Below are 9,866 nucleotides of genomic sequence, written 5' to 3'. Positions count from 1 at the left end.
GAATCCATCTGCTTGCATGGAGATCTGCTCATTGCATGGAATGTATGTCCATGCTCCATGGGTCAATTTTTGAAAAGCGTAGTGAACACAGATGAAATTAAATTTATGTTGAACAAACAGAAGTTATATATGGCTGAGTAACTGTAAACAATCATTTGAAAAGAACCTATAAGAACAGGCTTGGCTCATTTGTTTAAATGCAATAATGATCAAACACAAAGTAAAGTACTTTGTAGAACCATTAACATTTTGCAGAGGAGTATACATATCCAGTGTTGGGAAATGCACTAGTTTACTTGTAATTAGGCTCTTCCATATTGTTGACTAGTGCTCTAAACCTTTCATTATCATTTAGCTGTAATATTACTTTCAAGAAGTCTGATATCTACTCATGCTTTCACATCTTTAAAAACTTCCCACTTGCGATGCTTGGCCACATAAGGACATCTAGGGTACTTTTCTCAATGGGACAGACAGGTGACTTTAAACGTGGGGTTTTCTTACCGGGAGCAGTTGCGGTCGGGGAGACCTGCATGCAGAGGGTGCAGGCGACATCTGGGAGTCCAGGAGGGCTAGAACCATGATGGACAAAAGCTCTGGAGGACTTAGGGACCTTGTTGACACAAGTGACCCACCTTCTACTCAGGCAGCAGGCGAAGGGTGCTGTGCATGGTTTAGGTGACTGGTTTCAGCCGTTCGAGGCCTCAAGTCTTTTCTTTTGGAGTTTCTGCAGGATGCAGAAAACAGTTCCGCTGTTCTTCTGGAGGTCTTGATCTTTACTGAAGGCGGGTAATCCTCCCAGGTTTTTTGGAGGCACACAGCTGTAGGATGAGTCACCTTTGGCGAAGGTTCAACACAAAACAGCAGACATGACAGCAGGGCTGGGGCCACGTCAAGTGCTTCCTTCAGTCTATTGCTTTTGTGGTTCTTCGTGTCGTCCTTAGGTTGCCAGGATCCGCTTCTCTGGTGCCAGGGGCACCTCTAAATACAGAATTTAGGGGCATTAGGGGAGTACAGGGTAGTAGGCAATGGGCTACTGACCCTTGGGGGTCATTCCGCCTCCTATATGACCACTTCCTGTGGGAAGTGGGCATAACCCTGTGACAGAATTCCTAAGTATGCCTTCACAAAAATGGCTACTTCTGAAAAATCGTGTCCACCTCTCTGTAAACCTTAGGGTGTGGTACTAACCTGGAGGTGGTATGACTATCTGATTCAGTAATTTGTCTGCCTGTCCAGGAGCCAAGAGGGCTTTGGACAGGGCTGTGGTGGCTTCCTTTTCTTTGAAGCTTGCTGGCCCCGGGAGGCTAATCATCAGGTCATCCTGGGAGAGGGGGTGTTTTACCCTCTTCCCAGATAGGCATTTATTCTGGGTTCCCTGTGAGCAAAGGCTCTAACCCTAGGAGGTCAGAACAGTTTCTCGGGAGGCAGGCTGGCAGAAACCAGTCAGCAAAAACACCAGAGACTAGTAGGTTTTCAGGGGGCACCTGTGGGATGCCCTCTTGGTGCATGTATTGGCAAATCCAACACTGGCATCAGTGTGGGTTTAACAATATGAGATGTTTGAAACCAAACATCGCTATTTTCGTGAAGCCATCATGTTGTTGGGGAAATTGTTTTCACCAGTGTCCAGTGCATGCTTTAAAATGGCTTCACTGGACACTTTTACTGACTGTAATAGCCAGCACAGTGGCATATCTGCTCATGCAGGTATGCCCTCGCATGTAATATTCAGCACCCAGTCTTAGGGCTGTCAGGGCTGCTGTAGTGATGACTTACAAATATCACATGTTGTGTTAGAGACCTGGTATACAGGGATGTGTGACATGTTGTGTTTTCACTTTTGTCTGCACCATGACATGCAGCCTGTAATGGCAGTCGTGCATGTGCTTGGTGAGGTGTCCCTTAGCTTGGAAAAACAACAGTTGATGGACAGAATGCAGAACAATGTCAAACATTCACCCCAGTACAGAGATCTGGGCCTAAATCCATCGTTTTTTTGCACTCCACACCAACCCAGTTCAGACATGGCCATGTGCAAATCAGCCTTGACCCTGTGCCTCATGGGAACAGTCCAGCCCGAACTGCCAAGCCATGCCTTCCCTGGACCGGAAACAAGCTTCCGAGGAGCGGTGTCTGGCATTCCAGCCGTCTTCAGCCCGGCTTGCTAGAATCCAATGGTGTGGAGAGCATGGGACTCACGTCTGAGCATACCCATCCCACTCGGGGTAACAAATGCAAAACAGTTGATGGACAGAATGCAGAACAATGTCATACATTCACCCCAATAGAGAGATCTGGGCCTAAATCCATTGTTTTTTTGCACTCCACACCGCCCCAGTTCAGACATGGCCATATGCAAATCAGCCTTGACCCTGTGCCTCATGGGAACAGCCCAGCCCGAACTGCCAAGCCATGTCTTCCCTGGACCGGAATCAAGCATCCTAGTACCGGTTTCGGGCTATCAGCCGTCTTCAGCCAGGATAGCTTGACCTTAGCTTGGACCAATTTGTGCTGCTGTCCTTCGGGACCCTCTCTAGTACACCAGGCACAAGGGTACATTGAGTAGGGACTTAGAGGGTGCTAAAGGTTTGGCCAACTGGGGAACAATTGTACAGTTGGGGAACAATTGTACAGGAGACCTGGTTAGACGAAACCTAGTACAACTTCAGTGAATGTTCCATCATATACCAGGCAAAAAGTGGGGGAGTACTGGAAAAAGAAAAAAACTTTCATAGACTAAAAAGGCACTAATCCCCTCAGCTAAGTAGCGTATGAGTTTTTTTTTTAAGACACTAAACTTCAGTTTAAACCAATCAGATTGCACCACTGTAAGAAAGTGCCCTATTTTTGCATGGTTTGCATGGTTGCACCCACTTTTTGCCAAACTGTTAATATACTTTGACTGAGTGTGCCCTGGGTTCCCGCCCAACCAGTACCCAGGGCCTATGTTCATGTGAGTGTGTGGGCTCTGTGAGTGTGTGGGCTCTGTGTGTGTGTGGGCTCTGTGTGTGTGTGGGCTCTGTGTGTGTGTGGGCTCTGTGTGTGTGTGGGCTCTGTGTGTGTGTGGGCTCTGTGTGTGTGTGGGCTCTGTGTGTGTGTGGGCTCTGTGTGTGTGTGGGCTCTGTGTGTGTGTGGGCTCTGTGTGTGTGTGGGCTCTGTGTGTGTGTGGGCTCTGTGTGTGTGTGGGCTCTGTGTGTGTGTGGGCTCTGTGTGTGTGTGGGCTCTGTGAGTGTGTGGGCTCTGTGAGTGTGTGGGCTCTGTGAGTGTGTGGGCTCTGTGAGTGTGTGGGCTCTGTGAGTGTGTGGGCTCTGTGAGTGTGTGGGCTCGGAGTGTGTGGGCTCGGAGTGTGTGGGCTCTGTGTGTGGGTGGGCTCTGTGTGTGGGTGGGCTCTGTGTGTGGGTGGGCTCTGTGTGTGTGGGTGGGCTGTGTGTGTGTGGGTGGGCTGTGTGTGTGTGGGTGGGCTGTGTGTGGGTGGGCTCTGTGTGTGGGTGGGCTCTGTGTGTGGGTGGGCTCTGTGTGTGGGTGGGCTCTGTGTGTGGGTGGGCTCTGTGTGTGGGTGGGCTCTGTGTGGGGTGGGCTCTGTGTGGGGGGGCTCTGTGTGGGGGGGCTCTGTGTGGGGGCACTGTGGGGGGGCACTGTGGGGGGGCTCTGTGGGGGGGGGCTCTGTGTGGGGGGGGCTCTGTGTATGTGGGGGGGCTCTGTGTATGTGGGGGGGCTCTGTGTATGTGGGGGGGGCTCTGTGTATGTGGGGGGGCTCTGTGTATGTGGGGGGCTCTGTGTATGTGGGGGGATCTGTGTATGTGGGGGGCTCTGTGTATGTGGGGGGCTCTGTGTGGGTGTAAATGCAATAGGTCATGCATTTGCGAGCGATTAAGCTATTGGCATAGTAAATGGCAATTCCATTTATTTAACGATTAAGCTATTGGCAATGTAAATGACAATGCCATTTATTTATGATTTAAAAAAAAAAAGTCATGAGCAATGCCATTAGTTCTACCTTTAATAATGCCGAGACCATTGAATTGTAAATGCTTGTTTATAATTCCAACATGGCTCCCCCGCTTGCTAGGTTGCAAACGGATGTGAAACACTGGAGATCCTTGCCTCTTTCCCTAGTAGGACACGCTGCCCTCTTTAAAACATTGGCTCTCCCGTGCTTTTTATACCTTCTTCACAACTGTCCGAATCGAGTCCCAGATTCCTATTTTAAAGTGGTGGAGTGGGATCCGAACGTTGCTGTGGGATGGCAGGGCCCCTAGGGTGGCAATGAAGAAACTAACAAAAGGCTGGTATGATGGAGGCATAGAATTGCCAGACCTACAGCTCTACTATTAGGCAGCACAATTGGTGGCTGTTAATCATTGGGTGTATCGCTCCCCAACTGACACGGCATACGCTCTACACAGGTACCAAAGAGACCGCTCGGGCTATTTGGGGGCCCTGTACTCCCGAGACAGGAAGAAAAAAAAAGACATATGTTGGGCCCACTTCACACACACTGGAAATATGGCACAAAGTAAACTCTCGCCTGGGTTGGGCGGATATCCTCTCTAAGGCGACGCTATTGTGGTATGCCCAGAAACTAATGAATGAGGAGGCGCGAGGAGCACTCCTAATTTATTGATATTTAAACCTACTTGTCAAATGGTGCATTGATTGTAAAGGGTTGTCACTCCCTAGTTAAAGTGTAGGCAAGACTAGCCTGAAGGATAGTCCAATCATGCACTGTTCTCTCGGTGTAATCCCACACCTGTTCTATTTCTCAAATTAAATTAATTCATCATACCATCACTCTTCATGCCTTTTAATTTGTCTTGATGTCAACATAATCCATTTTGCATCTCATAAATCATAAGTTCATTACTATCACTTTTTGAAAATCATATGTATACATTCGTTTTGATAATCCTCTCATTTCATTTTATGGTTCAATCAACATTAACATTTAGCACGCCCAATGCATTTCGGTACCCAGACGGTACATTCCTCAGGGGCAATTCTCAATGGTGTTGGTAATAAAGGAATCTCGCCGCATGTACTTGGAATAGGAGCAAATTTGTGCTGAATGTTCAATCTGTCAGCTTTAGACCTGATAACCTGGCTCTCGTCGCGTATCTCGAAGTGGTGTTTGCAAGTCTGCCGAATATTCAAATGTTCCGAACATGTGTGAGGCGTAGCCTTTGATGCGGTACCACGGACAGTTCCAGAAACGTGGTGTACCATGGTTGGCTAGCCCACGTTGGAGCAACCACGATGAGAGTCATTGAGTGCTGCCTGAGTTTGCGTGCCACCAGCGGTATCAGAGGTGCTGGGGTAAAAGCGTACGTAAATCTGCCTGACCAGTTCATCCATATCGCATTGCCCTGCAACTGTGGGTGTGGAAACCTGGCGGCGAAGCTTTGGCATTTTGCGTTCTCCCTTGTGGCGAACAGGTCTATCTCTAGATGACCCCACTTTTGGAAGTACGGGTGGAGTACTGATGGATGCAACTCCCACTCGTGCATTTGGTGGCTGTACCTGCTGAGCAGGTCCGCCATCTGATTGTCCTTGCCCGGGAGGTGTTCTGCCATGAGGAAGACGTTCCTCTGAATGGCCCACTTCCACATGCTCTGAGCCAGATGAGACAGCTGCAGAGAGTGGGTACCTCCCTGTTTCTGAATGTAGTACATGGCTGTCATGTTGTCCGTCCGGATCAACACGACCTTGTTGCACAGATGTACTTTGAAAGCTTTTAGTGCCATGAAGATTGCCATCAGTTCCAGACCATTGATATGCATCTTCCGTTGCTGTTGCGTCCATAGTCCCTGCACAGTGTAATGGAGTACATGAGCTCCCCATCCCTGGAGAGAAGCGTCCGTTGTCAGGATGATCTGTGGCACAGGCTCTTGGAACGGTCGTCCCTTGCAAAGGTTTTGTGGATTCCACCAATGCAGAGAGTTGTATGCCCGACCACTCACCAACATTAGGTCTTTCAACTGCCCATGAGCCTGAGTCCACTGACGTGCTAGGCACTCCTGAAGCGGACGCATATGTAGCCTTGCGTGCGGGACTATGGAGATGCAGGAAGGCCATCATGCCTATCAACCGCATGAACACTCTCGCTGGAAGAGAGTGTTGGGGTTTGAATCGTATCAGCGATTGAATGCTGCTGACCCTCACTGAATTTGGCTGTGCTGTGGCTGCCAGAGTGTTTATCGTCGCACCCAGATACTGCCGTTATGTGGGCGGCTGGAGGTGGGATTTTGGGTAATTCAGTGAGAATCCCAGGTCGTGAAGGAGGTGAATGGTGTGGGACACGTGAGCGGCACACTGCTGGGCTGACTTTGCCTGGATGAGCCAGTCGTCCAGATAAGGATAGGCGTGAATGTTCCGTCTCCTTAGGTGCGCCGCCACTATCGCCATGCACTTTGTGAACACCCTGGGTGCCGTGGTAACTCCGAAAGGCAACACCTTGAACTGGTAGTGTTGGTTTTGGATGGTGAACCGGAGGTATTTTCTGTGTGACGGGTGCAGTGGAATGTGAAAATACACATCCTTTAGGTCTAAAGTTGCGAGAAAATCCCCCTGACTGAGCAACAGGAGCACTTGCTGCAGGGTCAGCATATGGAAGTGCTCCGACAGGATGTACTGGTTGAGGGGCCTGAGGTCCAGGATGGGCCTGAGGGATCCGTCCTTTTGTGGTATTAAGAAGTACAGGGAGTAGACCCCTGTGCCTCTTTCCTGCACAGGCACGAGCTCTATTGCTCCTTTTTGCAGCATGACGAGGACCTCCTGCTGCAATAAGTGCAAATGCTCGGCAGACATAGGACGGTGTCTTGGGGGTATGTTGGGTGGAGTGGATGTTAACTCCAGACAATAACCGTATTGTATAAGTTTTCTGACCCACCTGTTTGTGGTGATGGTTCTCCAGACCGGCAGGAACTGCTGAAGTCTCCCCCCGACCGGTGTTGCATGGTCGGGGGGCAGTGACAAGGCGTCACTGTTTGTTGGTGGCAGAGGATCTGGAGCTGTTGTTTCCATGACCCCTGCCCTTGGCGCTGTTACCACGATATCCACCTCGACTTTTGTTGGTGTATGTGGACTGCGTTTTGCCTTTGTAGTACTGCGTGGTTTGGGAGAGCTGGCCTCGGGAAACGCCTCTAGTGCTTGAGCGACAAAAAGACCCACCCCGAAACTGCTGGGACTGTAAGGCACCCATGGATTTAGCAGTTTCAGTGTCCTTTTTAATCTTTTCTAAGGTGGTGTCAACCTCTGGGCCAAACAGGTGATCCGGATTCACTGTTTGATTAAGGATGGTGGTTTGTATCTCTGGCTTAAATCCAGAGATTCTCAGCCAGGCATGTCGTCTCAGCATGACACTAGTGTTGACAGCCTGGCTGCGGTGTCAGCCGCGTCCAGAGCGCACTTAATTGAAGCATTAGAGATCAGCTTCCCCTCCTGAATAAGCATCTCAGCTGCCTCCTTGTATTCATCAGGCAGGTGCTGCAACAGGGTCTCCAGTGTGTCATAATGTGCCCTGTCATACCTCGCTAGAAGCGCTTGCGTATTGGAAATGCGCCAGATGTTGGCCGCTTGTGCTGCCACCCTTTTCCCTGATGCCTCAAAGACCTTAGATTCCTTGTCTGGGGGAGGAGCATCACCCGTAGTCTGAGAATTAGCCCTCTTCCGGGCATTCGAGACGACAAGAGGGTCCAGAGGCAACTGTCCTTTGATGTAGGTAGGATCAGTAGGCGCTGGCTTATACTTCTGCTCAATCCTAGGGTTTATCACCCTCGCCCTGGAAGGTATCAAAAAGGAAATAGACGTCAATAGGGTCAGCATGGAGCTGGACGATGTGATTTTTAGCTGCCCGTTCAATGAGGGCATTGAATGCTGCAGAATCTTCTGTGGGAGACGTCTTCACAGAATAGAGTTGAGTGTCTTGTCCTGAATGAGGATCACCTGGGTCAGCACCAGCAGCCCAGGGTTCATTGGTATCATCAGGGTCTGTATAGACGGGATAGCTGTACTCATCCTCATCATCGCCCTCCCCAGCGTCCACATCAGAGTAAGTGGGCGAGACATCATGAGTCTGTGGAGAAAGTGGTTGCACTAGGACAGGAGTGGAAGCAGAGTCCTTTTTCTTCAGAGGGATCTTGTAGGACTCCATTGGTTGTTCCGGGGCAATTTTCTGCTTGTGGAGGGAAAGCCTGCCCGTTTCGGCATCAATAAAGTGTTCTTGTTGCTCGTCTACTGAAGGATGTCGAGGCTTCAGGGTGGGGACCCCAGTCGACTACTTCGGCACCAAGGAAACCTTCTCGGGGACGCTGGCGACCGCTTTAGGAGTGAAAGCCTTCGGCGCCACCTTCGGCGGCAACGTAAAGTGAATGGGCGTCGACGCCTTGAGAGGTCTCTCGACTGGCTTCGGAGGTGGAGGATCTTTTGGTCCGACTGTCGAGGTCTTCTCCCTGATGCGCTGTAGGGAGTCCGTCACCTTCTTGGTGAAAGCGGCGGACGGGCGCGCCGAGTTGACGGGATCCTTCAAGGCCTCACCAGGAGTGGACTCTCGGGGTGCGCAGCTCTTGGCCCTGTCCTGTTGACGCGGAGTCTCGAGAATCTTCGGGTCACCGAGGCCTTTCTTCGGGGCACCGAGACCTTTCTTCGGGTCACCGAGTCCTTTGCTGGTGTCTACCGCCTTCGGCGCCGACGTACTCGGCTCGACCACCTTGACTTTAGTCTTCGGCGCGGCAGACTTAGTCTCGACGCCCTTGACTTGAGCTTTCGGCTCGACAACACCCTTCTGCTTCTTCGGCGCCGAGGGCTCTGAGGCCTTGGATCCGACTAAAGCGATGCGCACTTTCGGTTTCGAGGTGTGCACCTGCGCTGTTTCTTGTGTCGAGACCGTAGGTTTCACTTTTGGTTTCGATTTTCCAGGGTGCCGCTCAATAGCAATGTCTGTGGCCGAGCCAGAAGGCGGGGCCGTAGAACCCATCGTAAGATCTTGGGTAAGGCCTAGTGCCGATCCCTCGACCTGAGCCTTATGAATTGGTACGGCCCCAGTGTCAGTTTGAGGTAGCTCCTCTTCCGAGCTATCCTCCATGGCCCCGAGGGCCCCGTCGTCGTCTCCTACCTCGTCGACAACTTCTTCAGCTTCAAACATTTCGGCGTCCGAGTCGTAGTCGACGTCCGACGCAGGGTTCGACTCACTGACGTCCCTGGTAAATTCTTCCTCGACATCCCCAGCATCGAAAATGTCCGCAGGCGCAGCTTGCTGGGCCTCCTAGCGCGCAGCGGTCGAAGCTTAAGCGTCTTCTTGGACCTGAAGCGGGAACAAGCCATGCACTTGGCTTCATCATGGCCCGGCGACAGACACTTATTGCACACCGGGTGGACGTCGATGTGGGGATACTTCGAGTTGCAGACGGGACAACTCTTGAATGGACTTCGGTCCATGATGAACAGTCGATAGGGTCTGATGCGTCGACTGGGCCTTCCGCGCCGAAAGCACGCGGGTGTATTGAATCCGGCTCGGAATCGAGCTGGAAGAACTAAGACCAAACGCAAGACTATACCGACGAACAAAACTAAAGACCTTTTGGTCTTAAGAAAGTTTTTTATCGATTCCGACTAGAGGGAACCCAAAGACATCCGAACCCGATGGCGGAAAAAAACAATCTGAGGATGGAGTCGATGCCCATGCGCACTGCAGTCCAGGGGAGGAACCACCTATCTCGTGATACTTCGAAGACTCTTCCAGGACAACAATGTGCAATCATCCGGACCCAACACTAGGCGGCGATCTATGCACAGATATGAATTCAGCAGCCCACATGCCTCGAACACTTACTTTTGGGTAACTCCAGAGCCAATATCAACTGACTCAA

The 9,866-nt window shown here is 50.9% G+C and overlaps 1 protein-coding gene across 1 annotated transcript in view; it reads right to left on the bottom strand.

Annotated features, from left to right (window-relative positions):
• The window catches only part of LOC147710842 (E3 ubiquitin-protein ligase UBR4-like), a 288,585-nt gene that overhangs the window by 1,250 nt on the left and 277,469 nt on the right, over window positions 1-9,866 (bottom strand). The gene's annotated exons all lie outside the window — the stretch shown is intronic.

This window comes from Lissotriton vulgaris, chromosome 5 (genome assembly GCF_964263255.1).
Source record: "Lissotriton vulgaris chromosome 5, aLisVul1.2, whole genome shotgun sequence".
Taxonomy (NCBI): Eukaryota; Metazoa; Chordata; class Amphibia; order Caudata; family Salamandridae; genus Lissotriton; species Lissotriton vulgaris.
This window is presented reverse-complemented; position numbering and strand designations above follow the sequence as displayed.